The 25,815-nt window shown below is 42.9% G+C and overlaps 1 protein-coding gene across 2 annotated transcripts in view; it reads right to left on the bottom strand.

Annotated features, from left to right (window-relative positions):
- Positions 1 to 19,958, bottom strand: part of ACSL3 (acyl-CoA synthetase long chain family member 3) — a 77,426-nt gene extending 57,468 nt beyond the window's left edge. For both annotated transcript variants that reach the window (XM_086719749.1, XM_086719750.1), the window contains exon 1: positions 19,819 to 19,958. The gene's annotated coding sequence lies outside the window, so the exon portion shown is untranslated. The remainder of the gene's footprint in view (positions 1 to 19,818) is intronic.
- Between the last annotated feature and the right edge of the window lie 5,857 nt (positions 19,959 to 25,815).

The following is a 25,815-nucleotide window of genomic DNA, read 5'->3' as shown; positions in this document are numbered from 1 at the left end:
CCAGCCTTTTCCTAGAAATATTTTTACTTCCAAAAACCCACAGAAAAATTTGTGGGTTTTTTCTGAAAACACCATCTATCACACTAGCAAATGACATTTTATCACTGAAGAAAGCATATGGTTTATTACTATACACCTATCATAATGGCCAAAATCCAAAATACTAACATCACCAAATGTTGGCAATACGGTGCAAGAGGAACTCGTTCACTGCTGGTGGGAATGCAGAATGAACGGCCACTCTGGAAGACAAGTTTGGCAATTTCTTACAAAACTAAACATATTCTTTACAATATGATCCAGCAACTGAGCCTCCTTGATATTTACCCACATGAGTTGAAAGCTTATGTGTCAAAGAAAAACAAAAGACAAAAAACAAATACAAACATTTATAGCAGCCTTATTCATAATTGCCAAACCTGGAAGTAAGCAAGATGTCCTTCAGTAGGTGAATGGATAAACTGTGGTCCATCCAGACAATGGAATATTACTCAGCACTAAAAAGAAATAAGCTATCAAGCCGTGAAAAGCCACAGAGGAAATTTAAATGCATATTACTAAGTGAACGACGTCAATCTCAAAAAGCTACATACTGTAGGATTCCAAATTTATGACATTCTGGGAAAGGAAAAGCTACTGGGACACTAAAAGGTTGCCGAAAGGAAGGCGGCATGAAGAGGCAGAGCACTGAGGATTTTTACGGTGGTGGAACCACTCTGTATGCTATAACAGCAGATAGACACGTATCATTACATATTTGTCAAAACATCATGCAATGTACAACACCGAGGGAGAGCCCCAGTGTAAAATAAGGTCTTTGACAACGATTTATCAGTCTAGGTTCACTGACTACAATAAATGTACTATGCTGGTGTGGGATTACTCATAATGGGGAAGGCTGTGCATACGTGAGGGCTGGGGGTTTACAGGAAAATCTCTGAACCCTCTGCTCAATTTTGCAGTAAATCTGAAACTGCTCAAAAAAAATAAAGTCTCGGGGCGCCTGGGTGGCTCCGTCGTTTTAGCATCCAACTTCAGCTCAGGTCATGATCTCAAGGCTCATGGGTTCGAGCCCCAAGTTGGGCTCTGTGCTGACAGCTCGGAGCCTGGAGCCTGCTTCAGATTCTGTGTCTCCCTCTCTCTCTGCCCCTCCCCTGCTCACACTCTGTCTCTCCATCTCTCTGCAAAAATAAACTTATAAACAGTATTTCACTGTGTATACAACACTTTTATCCATTATTTCAATGATTTGCTCAATTGCTTGTGAAGCAAATAGATTTGCAGTCATCATAGTCATTAAAGAAATATTTTAACATCAGCCCAAACTCACAGAGCCTGTAAGAGCTAACTAACGGTTTATTAATTTCCGCATTCCCTGTAAGGCAGCCAGATATACTAAAAAAAGGAATAGGTCTTAAAACCAGATATCCCTGGGTCCAAAATCCCCACTCTGTTCCTCATTAGCTATGCCTTTAGACAAATCATTCATTTATTCACCCATCTATCCTTCGGGGGTTGGGGGGGAATCTTATAAATCTACCTGCTATTTCTTGTGCCTGTTTATCCATATGTAAGTAAGGACAACAACATATAAACAATTCATATCCACAATATTTGGATTTCTATAAATACAGGACAACTCAGCAGAAAAAACAGGCTATTAATATCCATGAAAAAAAACCTCAATGCCCATCAAATACGAAATAGTCAGCCCCACTAGTTATCAAAGAAACACAAATAAAAACATTATCATTTCCCCCTATTGAATTTTTTTAATTAAAAAAACACATCACAAGCCTTGGCAAGGATATAGGAAACAAGCTTCTCTTGGCTTTGTTGGGGGAAGTGCAGCCACTTTGGAGAGCAACTTGGCAGCACCCAGACAAAGCTGAAGATGTAAGTTCCTATGACCTAGCAAATCCCTTCTAAAAAAATTTGCCCTGGAGAAATCCTGGCACGTGTGCACACTTACTTTACCCTATTTTGTTTTGTTAATTAAATGGTCCAACGTGACAGGTCACAGTATTTAATTGGCCCTTAATAAATGCTGAATCTCCTCGACAAATATTTAGTGAAGCCTACTCGGCTCCATACCTAACGCTTCCCATTCTGGAAATGTGCCCACGGTACTCAGAAAGTTCCCACTCCTGTGACAGAGACAGAAACGACAAACAGGCCTGACGTGGCAAAAACTGCTGGGTAAGTCCACAGGCTGTATTAAGAGAACAGACAAATGCAATCCTCTGTCCAGGAGGGGGAAAAGGTCAAGGAAGGCTGGCTAAGAACATAGTTGACCCACATTGTCTTTGGCAAAGGAGACGAGAGAGGACACGACAGGCTGTAGTAACAGCATCTACAGAAGCACAGAGGTATTCAGGAACTCCTAAGTACCTATAAAAGCAGGCTGATAAATGACCCCACGGGTATCAGCCCCTAATCCCTGGAACCTGTAAATGTTACCTTATTTAGGAAAAGCATCTTTGTAGACGTGATTAAATTAAGGGTTTGGAGAAGAGGGAGCAGCCTGGGATTATGAGATGGGCCTTAAATGCTGTCAAGGATGCCTTCAAAGTTTTGAGGGAAATGAATTTTAAATCTAGAATTGTACTCCTAGCTAAATTCCTCATTAGCTGCATTTAGAATAAAGAAATTTTCAGACAGGCAAGGACTTAAGAAACTTATTCTGCAAACAAACTCTGCTAAGAAATTACTTTAAAAAGTCCTCCACCATGTGCATATACTATTTTGATAGTTTTTTTTTTCTTTAATGTGTTATTCATTTTTGAGAGAGAGACAGAGACAAAAGTGCAAGCTGGAGAGAGGCAGAGAGAGAAGGAGTCACAAAAACCGAAGCAGGCTCCAGGCTCTAGCTGTCAGCACAGAGCCTGACGCGGGGCTCGAACCCACAAACCATGAGATCATGACCTGAGCTGCAGTTGGATGCTTAACCAACTGAGCCCCCCAGGTGCCCCTTGATAGTAGTTTTAAAGACAATTTTATTAAAGCTAGAATTGACCGACGGTTTTGTACTATTTTACAAGAGCTACATCCCACAGGTTAAGGGCTTAGTCTCACAAGAGTATTCCCCACTTGCTAGTCATGAGTCACCAGCTGGTTATAAATCAGGGATTCCCACAATGCCCTCTTCAGGTTCAATAATTTGCTAGAATGGCTCACAGAACTCAGGAACACCCATTACTTATGTTTAGTGGTTTATTATAAAGAATAACAGCTCAGGAGCAGCTAAATGGGAGAGATACATATAGTAAGGTATAGGGGGAGGGAGAGACACAGGAAACTTCCAAACCCTCTCCAGGTGCGCCACCTTCCCAGCACCGGCTCTTCACCAACCCGGTGAACCCGGAAGCGTAACCAATTTCATTGTTCAAGAGTTTTTATCTCCGGCCCCTCACTCCTCCTCAGAGGTCAACGTGTGGGTCTATAGGTTTAAACCCTCTAATCACTGGGTCTCTGGGGTGACCAGCCCCATCCTGAGGCTATCTAGAGACCCCCCCCCACCACGCCCTAAGTCATTTCATTAGCATAAACTCAGGTGTGATCAAAGGGAGTGTTTATGAATAACAAAAGATTCCTATCATTCAGGGAAACTTTAAGGGTCTTAGGAGGCGGGTACCAGCAGTGGGGACAAAGACCAAACATACTTTTGTATTACACAGCAGAATTCTGTTATCATTCTCTAGACTAGCAGCTTATTTTTATTTTTACTTAAGTTTATGTATTTATTTTTCCAGACAGAGAGAGATGAGGGGCAGAGAGACTAGTGAGAGAGAATCCCAAGCAGGCTCTGCACTGTTAGCATGGAGCCCCAACATAGGGCTCGATCTCACAAACAGTGAGATCATGACCTGAGAGCCACCCAGTGCCCCTACATTAGCAGTTTAAGTAGGAGGTAAAAGTGCGATCAGGTCAGTCACGTTAAAAACAAACCTTCCATTAGGTACAACTCCCTGGCGCTCCCCGCTCCTTGCTAGGGGGGATGCTGCCTGATTTGTGAATCATTTAATAAAACGAATTAGGTCTTCACCTCGAATGGTTGAACCGTCTTCTTTAACAACAACGAATAAAATAGAACAATTACAACAACATGCTGTAATGAAAGTTACGTTGACCATATTGGAATTAAGATTTAAAAACTTAATTTTCAAAAGCTATGTGAATGTAATCTTTCTCAAAACATCTCACTATACTGCACTCCCCCTTCTTGTGATGATGCGAGACAATCAAATGCCTAAGGGATCAGATGAAGAGAGGTGTGGAAGAGAGGCAGCCTCCAGCTCCCACTGCCCTCCGAGGACAGGTCAGGGGCAGGAGCATCCCATGGTTGACTACGAGTAACTACAACCATGGACAGCGAAACTCAGCTCAGGGGGCACGACTATACACTGATTAGATAAAACATATTAAAATTACTTGCTTCTTTTTACTCTATTTACTATGTCTACCAGAAATTTAAAGTCATGTATGTGGCTCATATTTGTGGCTCTCACTGCCTTTCTCTGAGCCCAGCACTGCAGCTTAGCCAGTGCAATGGTGAAAAAAAGAAATGAGGAGCAGGAGTACTGGAAAAGGAGAACAGAACCTTCACTGTTTGTAGATCATTGCCGGTCTGACAAGAAAATCCAGAAGAATCATTCGAAAACTATCCAGACAGAATTCACTCAGATATCTGGACACTAGGTAAATAATAAAAGTCTGTGGTTTTTCTATATACCTCTAGTAACCAGTTAGAAAATGGAAAGAGGGAAGCACCTGCTGGCTCAGTCGGTACGGCATGCAACACTTGATCTTGGAGTCATGAGTTCAAGCCCCAGGTTGGGGGTAGAGTTTACTTAAAAAAAGAAGATCATGAAAAGAGAAAAGATCTTAGCCACAACAATAAAGCAACTTTAAAATACCTCATGCACACAACACCTTACTTAAACATATGTGTATGCATGCACACATGTATAAAATGCTACTGATGGACACTAAATTCAAAAACAGACCAGTTAGTTCCTGGGTAGCAAAGATCATTATAATTCTGCCAAAACTAACCTATAAACCAAATGCAATCCCAATCAAAATCCTGGTAGGACTCTGTTACTTGTTTGTTTTGTATGATTACTTGATACTAGTTCCAAAGTGTATCTAGAAGAAAACCTTTCAAGATTTGCTAATAAAACGTGAGAACAAGAATACTTGGTACATACTTGCCCTGTTAGACGTCAAAAGGAACGCTAACTATTCTGGCACAGAATTTTAAGACCAGAAACAGTCACTGGATTTTGATATTTGACAATGGCAGTATTTCAGAACAGTGGTTAAAAGATTATTCAATAAATTAAGCAGCATTAAAGAAAACTCAGAACTGAGCCAATGGCTGGATTTAAGTCCTAGAAAGCTGAGGGGCAGATCCGAGAAGCAAACAATCAGCCAGGCAATCCCTCTCCTCCACAGTTCCCACGTCCCAAAAAGGATTTGTTTCTAAGTCTTTTTTCTGATTACGGAATCCTCTCCCGTGCTAGCAAGGCAGCCTGCACAGCCCAGTGCCTGGCCTGCAACTTTTGCGAAGAGAAACACTGCTTCTGTCCGAAGTGTGTGACACCGCTCCGCTCCCGTCTCTAACCCAGAGAACCACAGTAAACGTGACATTCACAGGGACCCAGCAGCCTATGAGCTAGGAGGCCCGTATCAAACACATGGACGTGTTGATCCGAGAATATTCTCTCCAGAACTTAAAACTGGAGTCGAATTAAGAGAATTTTCGAGAATTAAGAGATGCTAAAAAGCCTGCCAAAGTAAACTTGTCCTTCAAGATTGAGTTGAAGCCTCTCTGTGAGGTCCTCCTCGGTCCCACAGACAGAGCTACACTGACCCCTCTGTGCTGACTCATCCCCCCTCCCTTCCTGTCTAACACACAGAGGCATGAACAAATACAGAATGAGTAATCCCAAGTGGCTTGACAGATGCAACACAGAAAATGAGGGAAGTTAGAAGTGAAAATGAAATATAGAAACAGGTAGCAGATAGAATGAGGTGGGTTTTTTAAGCAAAGCAGTTGGTTGATCCAATTTGTTTTATCATGATTCCTTGGGCTATCACAGAAAAGAAACCATAAAGGATTCCAGGTACGTAGTTACTGGAATAGCCCAAGTGAAGGACAAAGAGGTCCAAAGTTTAGGGCAATAGTTACAGAAGGATTAACTGTAGAGATTTTTCTCGAGTAAAGCCAATAGGATATGGGGGATGTGAAGATTAATCGTGGAAGATTAGCATCAACACTTCTAGAACGTTGGGTGACTTGTCCTAGACATGAGGAAATGAGAGGAAAAGCAGCCACATGGGAGACTGCACGAGGACAGGGCTGGATACTAAGTGTGTGGGAACGACCAGGAGAGATATTCAAAATTTTTGTCAGAAATATAGGACTGGGGCTCCCAACAGAGCTGTAGGTGTAGATGTGGATTTTAGAGTCATCACTGACCCTACCCGCATTCGAGTCCAAACCATGAAATCCCTCAAAAATAGTATAGTATATTCACCTGTAAGGACAGACGCCACAAAAGCCAGTTAGAAAGGTTAAAAAAAAAAAAAAAAAAAAGCAATCCCTACCAAAATAACACCAGCATTCTTCACAGAGCTAGAACAAGTAATCCTAAAACTTGTGTGGAACCAGAAAAGACCCCAAATACCCAAAGCAATCTTGAAAAAGAAAACCAAAGCAGGAGGCATCACAATCCTGGACTTCAAGCTATACTACAAAGCTGTAATCATCAAGACAGTATGTTACTGGCACAAGAACAGACACTCAGATCAATGGAACAGAACAGAGAACCCAGAAATGTACCCACAAACATATGGCCAACCAATCTTTGACAAAGCAGGAAAGAATATCCAATAGAGTAAGACAGACTCTTCAGCAAGTGGTGCTGGGAAAACTGGACAGCGACATGCAGAAAAATGAACCCGGACCACTTTCTTACACCATACACAAAAATAAACTCAAAATGGATGAAAGACCTAAACATAAGACAAGAAGCCATCAAAATCCTCGAGGAGAAAGCAGGCAACAACCTCTGTGACCTCGGCCACAGCAACTTCTTACTCAACACGTCTCCGGAAGCAAGGGAAACAAAAGCAAAAATGAACTACCGGGACCTCATCAAAATAAAAAGCTTCTGTACAGCTAAAGAAACAATCAGCAAAACTAAAAGGCAACCAACAGAATGGGAGAAGACATTTGCAAATGACATATCAGATAAAGGGTTCGTATCCAAAATCTATAAAGAACTTAATCAATTTCAACACCCAGACACTTAATAACCCAGTGAAGAAATGGGCAAAAGACAAAAATAGACACTTCTCCAAAGACATTCAGATGGCAGACACATGAAAAAATGCTCTATATCATGCATCATCAGGGAAATACAAATCAAAACCACAATGAGATACCACCTCACACCTATCAGAATGGCTAAAAATTAACTCAGGCAACAACAGATGTTGAGGAGGATGTGGAGAAAGGGGAACAGTTTGCACTACTGGTGGGAATGCAAACTGGTACAGCCACTCTGGAAAACAGTATGGAGGTTCCTCAAAAAGCTAAAAATAGAACTACCCCACAACCCAGAAATTGCACTACTAGGGGGATACTGGTGTGCTGTTTCGAAGGGGCACATGCATCCCAATGCTTATAGCAACACTATTGACAATAGCCAAAGTATGGAAAGAGCCCACATGTCCAGATGAATGGATAAAGAAGATGTGATGTACACACACACACACACACACACACACACACACACACACACACACACAATGGAGTATTACTCGGCAATCAAAAATAATGAAATCTTGCCATTTGCAACTACATGGATAGAACTGGAGGGCATTATGCTAAGGGAAATTAGAGAAAGACAAATATCATATGACTTCACTCATATGAGGAATTTAAGATACTAAACAGATGAACATAAGGGAAGGGAAGCAAAAAGAATATAAAAAACAGGAAGGGGGACAAAACAGAAGAGACTCTTAAATATAAAGAACAAACAGGATTGCTGGAAGGGCTGTGGGAGGGGGGATGGGCTAAATGGGTAAGGGGCATTAAGAAATCTACTCCTGAAATCATTTGTTGCACTGTATGCTAACTAACTGGATGTAAATTAAACAATAAATTAATTAAAAAAAAAAATAAGAACACTGTTCTACAAACCAAGGGCAGACAATGAAGGTCAATAAGGACACTGTCAGGAGTGTCAAAGGCTACAGAGAAGGCAACAAGTAGATATAATATTAATGCTCAAGTACTTGGCCTGGCCTGAGACAATCTATCACACTTTCTCATCTTCCTTATCAGGAAATTTGTAAATTATAATCTGTACATATTACTCAACCAGCTAGCTATTCAAATGCATATTTTATCAACAGTAAGTCCGCTCTTTCAGAATTCCTGAGCTCCCACTAATAAGCATATACTGGTCATTCTGGGTCAGGTTGTTGGCCTTCCCAAATTTTTCTGGTGTCATGTTCAAGTCTCTCAACTCAATTTAATAGACCCTATCTCACATCCTTTACTGTGCCGGGATGCAAACACTAATTCATGCAACAAAATATGAGTTACTTCTATATGCTGGGCACTGGGTGTGCATCAGTAGATAAAACACAAAAATATACCTGTCCTCACAGAGCTTTCTTTCTAGCGCAGGGATACATTAAACACAGCTACTGTCCCCTAAGGAGCCCCAAAGAAACACATCATGTTCCAGACTTGTTACCTAGCAAGATAACAAACACATTTATTATTTCATGAAGCCAATGTGAAATCAATCAGTAACAAGAAATACAAAGCTATAATTAATCACCTACAGTGAACCTGCCTGTCCACTGAAATCATACAATACAAACAAACACTATTAACTTAAACACACATGCAGTCAGCTCTCAGTTACCTGGGTAAACTATCAATGCATCAAGAGCAATTCCTTAATACTGACTCATGTTTCTGGGTTATATCCCATCCAAACGTCTATCATGTAGTCTTCTAACACGATATAGTGTGAAAATATACAGTTTTAAGACTTCATAAACTAACTCAAATCATTACACATGCCAGTTTTACTATGTGCACCACTTTTCAAATGAACTTGCAGAGATATGCTCCCTAAATCCAATACCCTTCAATTCATTTCCCAGAGCCCATTAACCGAAGCTCCTGAAACTCTTCCCAAACTCAATTCATCTCTGAAGCCGCCTCAAACTAATAAGCCTCCAAGCACCGACCTAGCTTCAGTCTAAGAGTTCAGTCTCTAAACTTGAAGGATCACAACAAGCCCCTTTTGGTAAAAACTACTGGTATTCCAAACACGTGTACCTTTAATACTGTGTATATTAATACTACTGTCCTAGCATACTGTAAATACTACAAATCATGCATAAAACATAGAAATTCTTAAAAAGAAGTAAAGTTTCTAACCTTTTCTTCCTGCACCCTAGCGATGGGTTGCATACACACCTGGAACACAAGGACCCGACAAGAAAGACTCATCCAAAGAAACTCATCCAAAAGAAACTGAAGCTCAGAGGTTAAGGAGTTTGCTGTGCTCATAAAAATGAGACAAAACTAGATTTGGGGATTCAAGTAACAGTGTGGCCCCAAAGCTCAAGCCTTTCGTCACCCTTTTCTCCCAGGCCAATCTCCTTCCTTACACCTGGGGTCCCATGAGCTCCCTCCCTGACCTCACAGGGTGCTCCTAGCCAGCTGCCACCTCTCACAATGCTCCCACCTCAAGATGCTACTAGATAAAACAGGAATTCCTTTTATGCCTCAGTAAATGACACACAAACCAAACACTATGAATTTCTTTTTTTTTTTTTTTTTCTTTTCAATGTTTATTCATTTTTGGGACAGAGAGAGACAGATCATGAACGGGGGAGGGGCAGAGAGAGAGGGAGACACAGAATCGGAAACAGGCTCCAGGCTCCGAGCCATCAGCCCAGAGCCCGACGCGGGGCTCGAACTCACGGACTGCGAGATCGTGACCTGGCTGAAGTCGGACGCTCAACCGACTGCGCCACCCAGGCGCCCCAAACACTATGAATTTCTAAAGAGAGTGCTATGCTGTCTAAAAAAGCATACAGTCTACAAAGAGAGGCTTAGTTTCAGGGTAAATGATGAATACAAATTCTTAAACTCTAGCATGTCAGCAACACCAGGAGTTACAATTCAAAAGGAAAATGACTTAAGAAAATATTCACTATGGATATGTAAAAAAATAATGACACACGTATTATGGTCCATGTGGTATAATTTCAATTAATGTTAATTCTGTTTACATTAAAATTATGTCAAATACAGTTCTAAGATTAATTGTGGTTTATTCTGGTCGTCTATGAACTAAAATAAACTCCATGCTTCATCTTAGAAATAACTCAGGGGTGCCTGGGTGGCTTAGTCAGTTAGGTTAAGTGTCTGACTTCGGCTCGGGTCATGATCTTGTGGTTCATGGGTTCAAGCCCCACATAGGGCTCTGCTGATAGCTCAGACCCCGGAGCCTGCTTTGGATTTTGTGTCTCCCTCTCTCTGCCCTTCCCCTGCTCACTCTCTCTCTCTCTCTCTCAAAAATAAACATTAAAAAAAAATTTTTTTTTTTTAAACTCAACAGGAGGTTTCAAGTCCAGAGATCAACGGTCCCGAATGGGAAGAGAGGAATTTCTGGTTGTTTCACTGTTACAGTAAAAAAAAAAAAAAAAAAAAAAAAAAAAAAAAAAAGTCAAGGTCCAGAATAAGGATTACTACAAGGTCCAGAATAAGAAACCTATATGGTTGAAGATCCTGGCCAAAATGATACTGAATATTTTACAGAAACATCAGAAGAAACATCAATGAAGAAAAATGAACTCTATTACATTTCCACAAAATCAATTCAGAACTGAAATAATATTCAAAGGTTAAGAGCTATCTATTGCAGCAATCAGCATAGTTACTAATAAAACCCATGCAAATACCCCAGCGAATTCCGATTAGTAAACACATAAAATGAACACACAGAGAAATGCACAAAGCAAACTAATAAAATTTCAAAGAAACCAAAGAAAGAAACAGGGCACAGATAACAAAAATCCTGAGACAAGAGGAAGAGGAAAGGAAGGTGAAGAAAAAGAACGCTGATGGAGAAGATCATAACACTACTGAGCATGAAAGGATTACAAACAAGGAAACTGAACTCCAGAAAGGCTAACTGGTGTGGAAAACACCACACCGCCAGGCACGATATGGCCAGTGCACATCAGCAGCCATGGTGACAGGGTGAGAAACACCTTGGGCCAGACCCCCAATGCTCTTCCTGCAACAGAGCCCACATGAGCCTCCTCATTTGCTGGTTGTGCAGTCTCCCTCCTACTCCTAGAACCTTCCATTCATTCAGCAATTATTGTCTCAATTGAAAGAATCAATGAATAAAGTTTCACAAGCTCTTAATTGTTGTTTTTCCACCCTCTGTTTTGTGCTTCCCCCTGGGCTGTGATTTATCCACACAGCTCTCCTAGTTTCCTTTCTATCTGCCAGCCCTGCTCTTCCCCAACTGCCTTGGACATCCCATCTGTGCACCAAACTCAAACTCAACTCTTTCTTCAAATCCAACTTATGTCTCCTTTTTTTTTTTTTTTTTTTTTTTAATTTTTTCCCTGGATGCCCTGGCCAAACACAACCATTCTGACCTCTGCATGGCTCACTCAACATTAACCACATCTCGTGCGTATCTTCCTACAGCTTGAACATTCTTGTCTTTAAGAAAAAGTTCCTACTCCTCTTTAAATGACGTACGCTTTTATTATATGACAGATTCTCTCACATACTGGATTCATAATACCTCGTTATTGCTTACCAAAAAACTACTCCTGAAGGACACAGAAAAACAAAACAAACAAAAGACAAAGAGGTACAAGGAAACTTTTGGAAGTGATAAATATATTAATTACCTTGACTGTGGTGACGGTTACATAGGTGTATGTATGTACAAACTCCAACCGTATACATTAAATATATGCAGATTTCTGTATATCAATTAAAAAGCAGAGAAAGGAAGGTGGAAGAACAAAGAAGAAAAAACTGAAGAAAAAGAGAAGACAGAGAAGGCGGCAAGCAACTAACACAGGAGGTCAACTGTGTGCCCTGAACTACCATCTGTTGTCTCCCTTAATGCTCACAATAACTCCGTGAGGGAGAATTAAAATATTTATGTTAATTAAAATATTTATGTTAAAGAAGCTGAAATGAAAGGCTTAGAAAGGTTAAGGAACCAGCTCAAATTTACATAGCAAGTTTTATACACATGGTTGGCAATGATTCCTTCTCCACTCCACAGCAGAGTTGATGATATAGGATAATTAATGTATTTAGGAATGCCACCTGAATCATTATCAAGGTCATATCACAAAAGGTATTTAAAACAAGAGGGGGGGCGCCTGGGTGGCGCAGTCGGTTAAGCGTCCGACTTCAGCCAGGTCACGATCTCGCAGTCCGTGAGTTCGAGCCCCGCGTCAGGCTCTGGGCTGATGGCTCGGAGCTTGGAGCCTGTTTCCGATTCTGTGTCTCCCTCTCTCTCTGCCCCTCCCCCCTTCATGCTCTGTTTCTCTCTGTCCCAAAAATAAAATAAAAAACGTTGAAAAAAAAAAATTAAAAAAAATAAAAAAAATAAAAAAAAATAAAACAAGAGGGGACTCTTGTTAACAAGTTACTTGAATGAGAAGTACACTATGTCAACCTATTTCAATGTGCTTTATATACATTTCTGGAAAATGAAAGCACAAGATAAATCCTAAATTACTAGTGTTAAAATACAATAAACTAGGTAATGTCCCTCTCAATTTTCTCCTACTTACAATATCTCTTCTCAGTCTCCCCTAACTAAAGGTTACAATACATTAGACGTTTCTTTGAAGTATTATTTGTATATGCAAAGATAATAATGCTGCTTCAGAAGAGAAGGCAATAATAAAAAGTGGATAGGGGCGCCTGGGTGGCTCAGGCGGTTGGGCGGCCGACTTCAGCTCAGGTCATGATCTCACAGGCACAGTCCATGAGTTCGAGCCCCACATCGGGCTCTGTGCTGACAGCTCAGAACCTGGAGCCTACTTCGGATTCTGTGTCTCCCTCTCTCTCTCTCTCTGCCCCTCCCCTGCTCATGCTCTGTCTCTCTCGGTCTCAAAAGTAATTAAAAACATTTTTTAAAGGGGCGCCTGGGTGGCGCAGTCGGTTAAGCGTCCGACTTCAGCCAGGTCACGATCTCGCGGTCCCCGAGTTCGAGCCCCGCGTCAGGCTCTGGGCTGATGGCTCAGAGCCTGGAGCCTGTTTCCGATTCTGTGTCTCCCTCTCTCTCTTCCCCCGTTCATGCTCTGTCTCTCTCTGTCGCAAAAATAAATAAATGTTGAAAAAAAAATTAAAAAAAAAAAAACATTTTTTAAAAAGTGGATAACTTAGAATATATTGCACACTCTAAATACAGTTAAAATAGTTAACATTTATGAAGTGCTGACTGTGTGCAGACACTTACCTCATATAAATCCTTATAACAACCTACAGGTAGATTCTATTATGATCCCTATTTTACAGAAGAAGCAATGGAGTCATAGAGAGGTTAAACAAGCTGCCCAAGGTCATACAGCTAATAAGAAGTAGAGCCGGGACTCAAATCCAAGCAATCTTAACTCCGAGTCCATATTCCGATGCACCAAATTACAATGGAAACGAGCACATTTTAGAGAAAAATTATTTAAACAAGCACTAAAATGCAGAACTGGCCAAATCAAAAGTAGATGCACAAAAATTTCCCAAGGGGAAGGGCACATATGAATTATCCCTACAGTCATTTATGAAACTTACAATGAAATATTAGGCATAATATGTGCAAAACTGCCTAGGAACAAAAAGAGAAAAGCGAAGAAAGTCAAACAAGGTTGATTAAAAGTTACTAAAAAGAACTTTAAAGGAAAGCATCCACTGTGGTTTTGCACTACAACTAAGACAGAAGAACCTTAAGTCAAACAATGACAAGACTGGAGGAAAGCGGAGCTGGGAAAAATATACAGAACAAAGAAAAAGGAGAGCAAGGATAACTACAGTGTCAACAATGGAAGGACACAAGGGATGATGGTCAGGAACACTTATGCTAATATTTGGAAGGACAAACGAAGGAAAAAAGGAAACAACCTAAAGGTCTAGCAACAGAGCAAAGGGGAAATAAAATGTGGTCTAGCCCTGAAATGTCAGAGCACGTCACCGTGAAAAGAAATGAACTACACAGATATGTACATACCTACTCTGATGAAATGCAACGGAGGAAACCACAATGATTAAGTGATAAGGAGTGAAAAAAGGTACGTTGCAAAATACATACAATACTATATGCAGTTTAAAAACACATAATACCATACACTGTTGGGGGATAGTAAAACTGTACAGAAATGCAGACGAATAATAAAATTCAGATCACCAAGTTCATGTCAGTGGTTTGACATGGAGGATTTGACAGTGGAGGATTTGAGGGAGGGAAACAGGTCTCTTTCTTTGGATTAAACATTATAAAATACTTTTCAGACATACAGAGAGCACTTCTTTTTTTTTAACAGAAAGAAAATAAAAAAGGAACGTGATAATTAGATTATGGCATTCCAAACTGCATTATATTCCTGATCCAAAAAATTCCAAAAGGGCAATGATAATGATTCCTGAACAGGAGGATATATCCTTAAGTATTCACATTCGAGTACAAGAAGAAAATTCTAGTTCAATTCTCTCAATTCAGTTCATTTCTCTTTATTTATGCTCTCCCTGTAAAAAAACAGGGCTGTGGGGGCTGGGGGAGGGCAGTAAAACTATGTGTAATCAAAATAAATATTGTCCTGAATGTCATCACGGCTCCTTTCCTGATATAATGGTGTCTTCGGAGGGAAGAGCCCCAGAGAGGAGGCCCAGTGCCTGGGCTAATAACACAGACTCTGGAACCAAACTGCTTGACAGGAGATCCAGCACACCTTAAGCAAGTCACTTTAGATCCCCTGGGCCTCAATTTCCTCATCTGTGAAATAAAAAGGATTTTAAAAGAAAAACAAAAAAAACTATTAAAATTGAGAAGAAAACAGAACGAGCATCTGACCAGAGGGAGTATTAATTATTGCAAAGGTGTCGGCTATTAGCCTTCTTCCAAAGACCGTTAGTTTAGAAGAAAAACCAGGATTTGTACCAGAAAAATATAATTGTGGTTACCTTCTAAATCAAGTAGGGGATAACAAAGCTGACCATGACAGGACAGGAAAATGGACAGCTTTTTCACCTCCCGCGCAGTCAATGTTAGGGTAGCAGGGTAAGCGTTTTATTTTTCTAATAGTCTTCGGTATCATTATAACATCTCCAGTGTGTACATATTTGCAAACATACACACCGGGACTAAATTCAAGGTAAAACGCTATTCCCTGGCTCCCTTGTTCACCTGTCAGCCCAATTCATCTTAGAAAACCAGGCTATCACCTCCACAGTGAAGATTCCCCCTTCCCCTCCTCTGCTCCATCTGTACAGTACCATACTGCAATACATCTGCGCTTACACCTTCTTCGTCTACACCATAGAATGTCCATACGCCTCATTCTTTTCGTGAGCCATGAGGACCTCTTTGAGAACAGAGACCAGCAATCATTTGCAAATTCCCAGTTTGTCGCAAGATAGGCACTAAATACGCACGTGAATGAATAAATCAATTGGACTATATTCTCTTATAACAAATACCTTCAGAAACAAGTAGAAACCTGTATTTGGAGGTGGTTTATCCAAAAGATTATTTAGGTGTCTTCAGTTCTATTTAAGAATTAGCAGATCAGTTGAAACCACTGAATCATCTACCAGTTCTTTTTTTTTTTTATTTTTTTAATGTTTATTTATTATTTTTGAGAGACAGACAGACAGAGTGTGAGCAGGGGAGGAGCAGAGAGAGAGGGAGACACAAAATCCCAAGCAGGCTCCAAGCTCTAAGCTGTCAGCAGAGAGCCAGATGCGGAGCTCGAACTCATGAAACCATGCGATCATGACCTGAGCCAAAGTCGGACACTTAACTGACTGAGCCACCTAGGTGCCCCATTATCTACCAATTCTTTATGCCTCAAAGTGGGAAGCATTAGAAGTATGGAAGTATACTCCAGTAAAAACAGAAGCTAAACTTTGAAATTAAAAGAACTAAGGCATTTAAAATGTCAAGGAAACAAAAGTAGTCTAAAAACTTTCTTATGAAACTAAAAATAGCATGTACGGGAAGATATCACAAGATTTAATGTTTATATCTTCTCCTTTTCTCCTCTTTCAGAAGAGAACTAATCATAAGTCAGATGAAAGGATTTTCCCTATTAAAGTGGATAAAATCAAAACTAAACCATGTATCAAATCAATTTCACATGATGCTTCTATAGTGAGGTTTTGTAAAGACCCTATCAGTCAGCTAAAGATGGGCTGATTTTTAACTTAACAATTCTTGGCAATTTTTTGGAAATTGCCAGGGCTCCACTAGAAGGTACTGACTCGCAAAAAAATCAATTCCAGGCCTTCCTTGGGCTACTACAGAAGGGGTGTCCCTCCTCCCAGCTAAGGGGCTGGCCTCACTTGGATCCCACCCCCTCCCAAGTTCTCAGGAACTTTGCACAAAGAAGCTAGCACTTTTCTCATCTGTATTCAACCTCTCCCTTCCAAGGAACACCTTCCCATGGGCTTTTAAATTTAAACAATACTCAATTCCCCTCTCCTTGGAGCCCCCACCCCTGCAGGCACACTGCTTCTGACTATGCCCGCACTTCCCTGGCCACTCCTCCCATCTGGGGTGCCTCCTCTACCCAGCTCTATCCCAGGCCTCCCCCAGGTCGTATTCTAGTCTCTTCACAGGCAATCTCACCCAGGCCAGAGGGTTCACCCACCACCTCCACACTGATGGCTCCAAAACAGTAAAACTAGTAATCGCTGGACATCTCCTTCTCTCAACCTGTAAACTATCAATCACCTTGTCTGGCAATTCTACCTCCAAATTTCCTTTTTCTCAGTATTTCTGCTCATGATATGAGGCTCTTAAGAGGATCAAACGGGCTAACATGATAGTACTTTGAAGGGAGACAGGGGGACTTAAATCTGAGTATTAGTATTCATTAAATTTAAATCTCCTTGAAAACAGGGCCTTTATCAAATTCATCTTTTTATTTATTCCACACGGCACACCAACGGTGCTGTGCAGGCAGATGGCACTGAGTAAGCGTACTGCAATGCATTATTTGCATTGGCTTAATACACATTCAACTGAAATAGCCATATACTTAACAGCTTGTATTTCCCAAACCACATTATTATTTTGTCTCCTAAGAGGTGAGAATTTTAAGTGTACCTTCGATCATTATGATGCTGGCTTACCTAAGTGAGAAAACCCTGTCACCTTTTTTGGCCTGGCGTTCCTGACAACATCCAAATCCCATCAAGTCCAAAGCTCACCTAAAGATCCTTGGTTCCCAAACGTTCTTGTTTGGGGGGGAAATTTTAAGTGTTACAGGAACATTTAGGCTGGGAGGCAGAATGCTTCAAAAAGTTCCCCATCTCATTTTTCTATCTTGCGATGTGAGCTAGAGTACGCTGGGTAGGAACCAACACCGTGAAATGAAAAGAATGTTATCGTTCAAAAGTTCTCAAACTCTCGCATCATGTACATTTGATTACAGACTCAGAACGCAAGACTGTAAAATCTCACCACATCAGTTCAAAAAACTCCCTCATTTCCATCTCAATCACAATCCTCATTATACTCTTCATTCACACAGCACTTTTCCTTCATTGCACTTCTCATAACCTGTAATTATATATTTATCTGTACGATGATTTGCTTCATACGTTTCCTCCATGAGGGCAAGGATCACCTCAATTCTGTTCACTGCTGTATGTCCAGCACTTACATGGTGCCTAAAATATAACAGGAGTTAAAAGGCTGTAGCTGAGAAATTAATTGAATGAGGAATAGAAGTAGGCATTTAAGCAGGAAAGCACATAAGCAATGAGAAAGATCCTGAGGCTCTAAAATCTGACCCCCCAAACCAGTGGGCATGATTTTCCGCTCATAATTTATCCATCCTTCGTTTCTCCATCCCCTTTTCCTTCCTCCCTCCCTCCCTCCCTCCCTCCCTTCAAGGACATTTTAGACTGAAAAAATATTTCAGCTTTGAATCTCGACCAGACATCTTAATAAATCCAGTAACTGAGACCCAAAGACACCAGGTGACCTGTCACCTGGACCCTGCTCATAAAAGAAGAGACAGCACAAAAAGCCTAAAGAACAAGCCACAGTGACTACAGAAGTCTTAGTCATCCCTAAGGGTCAGAACTGTGCAAGAAGATGCCAGAAAACAAAAGGATGAAGTCTGAGCAACTGACTACCACGTCACCACACCTCTTCCCTGTAATAACCTTCTAATTCGCTTCAGGAGCCAACTCAGCGACAACCTTCACCTCCCAGGACTAATCTGGGGAAACAAACAAGGTTGCAGTGGTCATGAAAGGTCTTCAAACTACAGCTCTCCAGGGCCCGCCCCCCCAAAAAATCCACCGTGGCAACAATTCAGCCAGCCACCAAAGAGAGGCAGCATAATATAGTGGTTAGATTCAAGAGCTCTGGAGTTTTAGACAGCCTAGTCTGAATCCCAGCTTCTCTTACTTGCTGTGATCTGGGGCAAGTTATGTGTCCAAACTGCGGTTTCTCTAGCTGTAAAATGGGAATGAGCACCACAACAGAGGGCTGTTAACTGTGTGAAGATATCACGTATAATGCACTTTGTACAGAGCCCGGCATGTAATAAACTCTCAATAAATGTCAACTATTTGTCACTGTATTCAGCCGTAATCGCTTTCGCAAGGCCTATTTCCCTCTCTAGCTGCCATATAATTTTAAAGACGTTGTTCTACCCTTTCCATGTTGGAGGGGCCATACATACAATAGCTTAGAGCACATTTTCTAAATCCAGACCGGGGGAACCAGTTAAATGTCGCTGCGTCTCAGGTGGCTCACCTATGGAGCGGGCCCGATAACTACTCCCCCGCACGACTGCTGATAGCGAGCACCACCTCAGCGTTACACATTCTATTACTGGATGTGTAATTAAAACGCACTTACGGAAAAGTAAACCTGCAACTCTCAACCCCAACCATCGGCCAACCGTGGCCCCACCAGCCAGGGGGCCAGAACAAATACCAAGGTGGACCCCGCTCACCCACCCAATTTCTGCCCCCAGCCGGCAGCAACAGACACCCCCGCGCGTCCCTCCAGCAGGGTTTCCCGCAATCGCAGGGCTATATCCTCGCAGGGACCGCGTCAAGGCCCACCCAAAGGAAGATGCCAGCACCCCCCCCACCCCCCACTGCCCGCCAAGCCGCCCGCCCCTACAGAGCCGGGAAGGACCCAGGGCATCCTTCCTCCCCCGGACTGCGCGGACGCCCGCGCTGCGGTTCCCCCAGCTCACGTGAGCCCTTCGGCCCAGGCCCCAGTCACCCGCTTCCCGGACCCCACGGCGGCGCCTCCCACCCTGCCCGGCTGCCTCCCCCACTACGCCGCGGGCCGCCACGCGACCCCGCGGCCGCCTGCGCGCCCACCCCCGGGGCCCGGCTCCGCGGCCTCGTCGGGCACCCGGGGCCCCCCGGGCCGCTCGCGTCCCACCTCCAAGCCCGGGAGGCTCTCGGGCCCAGCCCGGCCGCACGCCGAGGCCGCGCCGCCGACCGGCCCCCGCCGCTCCCACAACGGGCGCCGCACTCACCGCGACGCAGGAGCCCCCGTTCTTCCAGCCTCGGGCCCGCGCAGGCCTGGCTGCGCCCCAGAGAATTCACGCCCCGTGCCGCCTCCTGGGGACCCCGGCGCAGCCGCCGCGCCCGCACTGCGAGAGGACGACCTTCTGCTACCCCGGCCGCAGCCGCCGCCGCCGCCGCCGCCGCCACCGCCTCGTCCCAGCCCCGGCCGCGGCGACACACTCGCAGGCGCCGGCAGACCAGCGTCTGTTGAGCCGAACCGCCCGGGACGCGCACCCCCGGCCGGCGCTCGTTGCATATGCAGAGAGGCCGCCGCCCATTGGCCCGCGGGCGGTGGCGCGTGCGGGGCTGGGCCTATCGAATTCCGGCCGGGGAGCGCGGCGCGGTCGGCCCGGGGCGGGACGGGGTTACTACGGGTCATTCGGCGGAGCCGCCGCGGACGGGACCCAGCCGCCACCGGCGCGGGGCGGGGACCCGGTCGGCGGGAGGGATCGGACCGCAGCGGCGGGGGGGGGGGGGGGGAGGGGAGGCGGGCTCTGCGGCCGAGACGTGGGCGGAGGACAGGCGGGTCCAGCGGGGTCTGCAGTAGGGCCGCCCCCTCAGGGGGAAAAGACCGCCCCTCCCCAAAAAAAGAACTGGAAAATGCGCTGTTGCTGCTGTGGTGTTTAAATCTTAACATCGACCATGCGATAATACGCGTATTCTTTTCACGCTTAAGCGCATCACTGTCCTTTTCTTCTTGCACACGTTTTTGGCAAATTTTGTAAAATAAAATGATTTTCGGAAATAATCGGAAGCGAGAGGGGCTCCTTAATTATTTCTCTTGTTTTGGCCCCACTTAACCCAGTAAATAGCCCATCAAGATTTGATTGTTTTCAAGGGATAAAGTTCATTCCACATTATTGTTTTTAGACATTCTTCTGCATCCAGAAGTGTTTCTGTATTTTAAAGAGTTTGTCGTTATATCTCAAACACTGCAAAGCAAAAAGGACAGGAGTGCAGGTACACGGCCTCCCCACAAGCAAACAAATGCAAACCAAAACACAAATGACTAACACAAAAACTACAGTGCTCTGAAAAAAAAAGATGCCTTTCGTTACCCACTAGTAGGAGGGTTGGGCTTTTTTTTTTTTTTTTAACCCACCAAAATATTTAATTGGTCTGGGAACAAAGTTATAACAATAAGTCAGATGTGATACCACAGGAAATAAAACTGATTTGGAGGGTTTTATTTTTTTTTTTATTTTTTTATTTTTAGTGAAGGAGCTAGAAATAGCTACTTGAATAGCTATTCAAGAATAAATCTCCCCGCTATGCAAAACTTTTCTTTAAGTAGGTGAAAGGTGACGTTTCTGAGCCAGCCGGAGGCTAAAAGCAAGGGCGCACTTCCCAAGAGAATCTCTAAAATCAGCGAGGCAGTCTGAACTTGAACTCGGTGGAGCGTTGATGCACACAGCAAAGAAAGCTCTCTCACCTTGGGCCCCAGGCCAATTTAGCTACCTAAAGGAATGGCTACCTGACTCAGGCAACCTGTTCTTCCACTAGGAAATATGTTCAGTTGCTGCTAGTCTATAGAAATACTATCAAAGGACGGACTCTGGGGACGCCTGGGTGGCTCAGTCGGTTAAGCGTCGGACTTTGGCTCAGGTCATGATCTCACAGTTTCATGGGTTCGAGCCCCACCTCAGGCTCTCTCTCTGTCTCTCCCTCCCTCCCCCGCTCTTACTCTCTGTCTCTCTCAAAATAAACTTAAAAATAGTTATTTAAAAAAAAGTTTTCAGTATATTTTAATTTTTATCTAGAGCTTTTGACAGTTATAGGATTTGCCTTCACTTTCCTTTTAGAAAAATTCAATTCAGGGGCGCCTGGGTGGCGCAGTCGGTTGAGCGTCCGACTTCAGCCAGGTCACGATCTCGCGGTCCGTGAGTTCGAGCCCCGCATCAGGCTCTGGGCTGATGGCTCAGAGCCTGGAGCCTGTTTCCGATTCTGTGTCTCCCTCTCTCTCTGCCCCTCCCCCGTTCAGGCTCTGTCTCTCTCTGTCCCAAAAATAAATAAACGTTGAAAAAAAAAAATTTAAAAAAAAAAAAAAGAAAAATTCAATTCAGAAACTATAACGGCCAACTAAATGAAAGCATCCAACAGTACCTTTTATAGCTTTGTTATTTTTCCAAATTACAGGGGAATCCAGGGAGATATCTTTGTAATTCTCAAGAACACTTAATGATCTGTTTTATTTGAAGGGTCGCAGAAATAGTCTGTGACCGCCTGGCTAACTACTGCTAACATTTTCCATAATCATTATAATGTAAAACCAGGGCCAGCTGATGTTCAAAAGTGTAACAGAAGCCTTTTTTGTTCTTTCATTTCTGGGGATTGAGAAGGGGTGGGAGGAGCTGAAGTAGCACGGGATACTATAGGTTTGAGTTACGATGGTTCTGGCTCCAAGGATCAGAACAATCAACAAAAAACGATGACCTTTATTTGCGTCACATAAAGATTACTCCAGAGGCAGGGCAAGTCCGAGATGAGTCCAGAGACTCTGCCCTGTCGCTGAGGATCAGAGCTTTTACCACCTTTCACTGTCAGTCTCAGCATATCGGCTTCATCACAGATGGCAGCCAGAGTGTCAAGTGTCACATGAAAACACAACAGCAAGTGGCCCAAACCTAGAGGCATGTTCCCTAAGGCCATTTCTTATTAAGGTGGAAACCCTTCGTCAGAAGGCTCGCGACAGACCGCTCCTCAAGTCCCATTGGCTGGAATTAGGTCACATGTTCATAGCCTAGCCGCAAGGGAGGCTGGGAAGGGTGGGCCTTCCCGGCCTCCCCAATGGGAGGCAGGCACTGTCAACGTGGAAGCAGACAGGGAACGAATAAATGTGGGAAGGCCTCCAGTAACTGCCACAGATAACACCTGAAAGTACTTCTCTCTGACACAAAGTGCTTAAACAATAAAACCATCTATTATCTCGCTTAAAATGGCCAGAGAAAAGCACTTCCGGGGTTGCTTCAAAGGCTCAACTGGTGTTATCGAGAGCCTAGATTCTTCTTTCTCTGCGTTCTGCCAAGCTCAGTGTTTATGTTCTTTCCCTTCATGATGTGAAATGCTCTGATAAACTGAACCCCCTCACAGATCACCTACCAGGGCTGGGAAAGGACAGTCTAGCAGCTGGACACAGCATCATTTGACCTCCAGTTCAAACTGTAAGAAGGGCACTGTGAAGGACAGGGCCCACCCCAAAAGAGGATCATCCTCAAGCTGGCTCTTTAGCACTGTCCTTTAAGGGACCTTTAAGAGTTTTATCAGGCAGGGCATGCCCAGTTGGCTCCTTTGGTAGACCAGGCAGCACTTGATCTCAGGGCCATGAGGTTAAGCCCCCCCATTCTGCTTACCTTTTTTTCTTCTTTCTTTCTTCTAAGGAGGTTTTTTTTTTTAATTTTTAAAATTTTATTTATTTTTAAAAATTTTTGTTAACATTTATTTATTTCTTGAGAGACAGAGCGTGAGCGGGAGAGGGGCAGAGAGAAAGGGAGACACAGATTCCGAAGCAGGCCCCAGACTCTGAGCAGTCAGCACAGAGCCAGACACAGAGCTCGAACTCAGTGACTGCGAGATGGTGACCTGAGCCGAAGACAGATGCTTAACCGACTGAGCCGCCCAGGCATCCCTCTGCTTACTTTTTTAAAAAAGAGTTTTATCGGGCAGTACTTACCGGGGAGGAAGTAGTATGATAGGACCTGTGGATCCCGTAGTCACATGCCCATCATTGCTACTCTGCCATAAAATGGGTCCCTTAGTAGCAGACAAATGTTACACAAGATTCCATGATGGCAAATCAGGCACTCTGTGAGCCAAGACTCAGTGGGCAGGATTGGCAAATCCATACAAAGATTTTGTAGCAGCCCCAGTAAAGACAAATAATTGCCCTACACACTGGTAGGGAGAAAGCCCTGAGGTGGAGATTCACAGGTGCCATCAGCATATACTGGACATATGAGTGATAAGATATGTGCAGGGCACCAACACAGCTGCTACAAGTGGGCAATCAAATTGTGTCTACCATTTATCTTTTTGTTGGGGGGAAAAAATGGAATGTATTTCAAGGAATTTTCCAGTTACTGAATTTCAAGGAAAGAATCAGGAGAATTCTAAGAGGTCCTGTGTGTCCAAATCCTGTGGTCCTGTCTTTCTAGAAAGCCCTTTGTAACATAGGCATCAGATTCAGGAGGAAAGTGCGTGGTGATCATGACGTAAGATATCACAGTGGGATACCTTCCTACCCACTCTATATAAAGACCTCTAGGGATTGAGATTCTTAATGTCAGTGTCCTCAATGACACTAGATTGCATAAACACTCTTATCAGTATGAATCTATTCCCAGCCCTACCCATCAGAATTCCATAAAAATAAGCTAATGTTAATTATCTTTATATATATATATATATATATATATATATATATATATATATATATATGCTTATTTATTTTGAGAGAGAGAGAAAGAGAGCATGAGCAGGGGAGGGGCAGGGAAAAAGGGAGAGAGAGAATCCCAAGCAGGCACTGCTCTGTCAGCACAGAGCCCGATGAAGGGCTCAGCCTCATGAACCATGAGATCATGACCTGAGCCAAAATCAAGAGTCAGACGCTTTAACTAACTGAGCCACCCAGACACCCCTAATTAGCTTTTGAAAGTAACAACACATACTGTCTCATACCAAGTTCATTTTGATTAAGGATAATTTCCAATTAAGGAAGTGAACATTTTTTTTAAACATGTATTCATTTTTGAGAGCGCACAAGTGGGGGAGGGGCAGGGAGAGGGGGACAGAAGATCCGAAGTGGACTCTGTGCTGACAGGCTGACAGCAGCAAGCCCAATGTGGGGCTCGAACTCACTAACTGCAAGATCATAACCTGAGTTGAAGTGACACTTAACCTGACTGAGCCACCCAGGTGCCCCTAAGGCAGTGAAATTTATTAGCTACACATTTGTCTGTGTCTTAAAGTCTCTTTAAATCCACTGTTGGGCTTGTTTGCTGCTCTATGTGGGAGTCTCAACATATATAGAGTCTTATAATATCTTCATTAAACTTTATAATTTTTCAATTCATTTGAATATAGACATAAAGAACTCTGAATTCAGGAAGTTATAGTAAACTCTCCAAAATAGTTGGTTTTCTAGTATTTTTTAAAGGTATTCTGGAATAGAGACTTGATATGTTTGATTAAAAAGAGATAACTGAGACATAGCAGTTAGAATTAAGTTTGACTGTATGTAACTGAGAATGCAAAATAATAGTGGCTGAAGCATACAAGGACTTTAATTCCACCTAAAAGGAGTATGGAAACTCCATGTAATCATCAGGGACCCAAGATGATTCTCTCTTTCTGCTATTATTCCTCATGTGTGGCTTTTTCATATGTGACTTCCCTACTCAAGGTCATAAAATAGCTGCCAGTGACTTCCCTACTCAAGGTCATAAAATAGCTGCCAGAGCTCCCGCCATCACATCTACCTTCCAGGCATCAGGAACAAAGAAAAGAAGATTGTAAAAGGCATGCAACTCCCAGTAAGTCTCTTTAGGCAATTAACAGAATTATGAAATTGTTTTTCCATTTTCCATTTTTTGGTTTTTCCATTTTCTGGTCAACGTGCCATTGACCAGAATAGACTGGGATGTGAAATCTCCCAGAAGCACACATTACCATCCTAAATGAAATCATGTTTCTGTTACTAACCATGAAGGGACGTTATTGGGTAAGTTATTGGGTAAGGGAAGTTATTGGGTAAGCAACCTACAGTCTGCCCCCCCGCCCCTTGATAAAGATGGGGCAGTTGATGGAAACCATAATATGTTGAGCACTGAAATACATGCCTTTATTTTATTTTATTTTATTTTATTTTATTTTATTTTATTTTATTTCATTTCATTTCATTTTATTGGTTTATTTATTTATTTTGAGAGAGAGAGAGAGAGAGAGAAAGCAGGTAAAGGGCAGAGAGAAGG

Source organism: Puma concolor, chromosome C1 (assembly GCF_028749965.1).
Source record: "Puma concolor isolate L17-30 chromosome C1, mPumCon1.1.hap2, whole genome shotgun sequence".
Classification (NCBI taxonomy): domain Eukaryota; kingdom Metazoa; phylum Chordata; class Mammalia; order Carnivora; family Felidae; genus Puma; species Puma concolor.
This window is presented reverse-complemented; position numbering and strand designations above follow the sequence as displayed.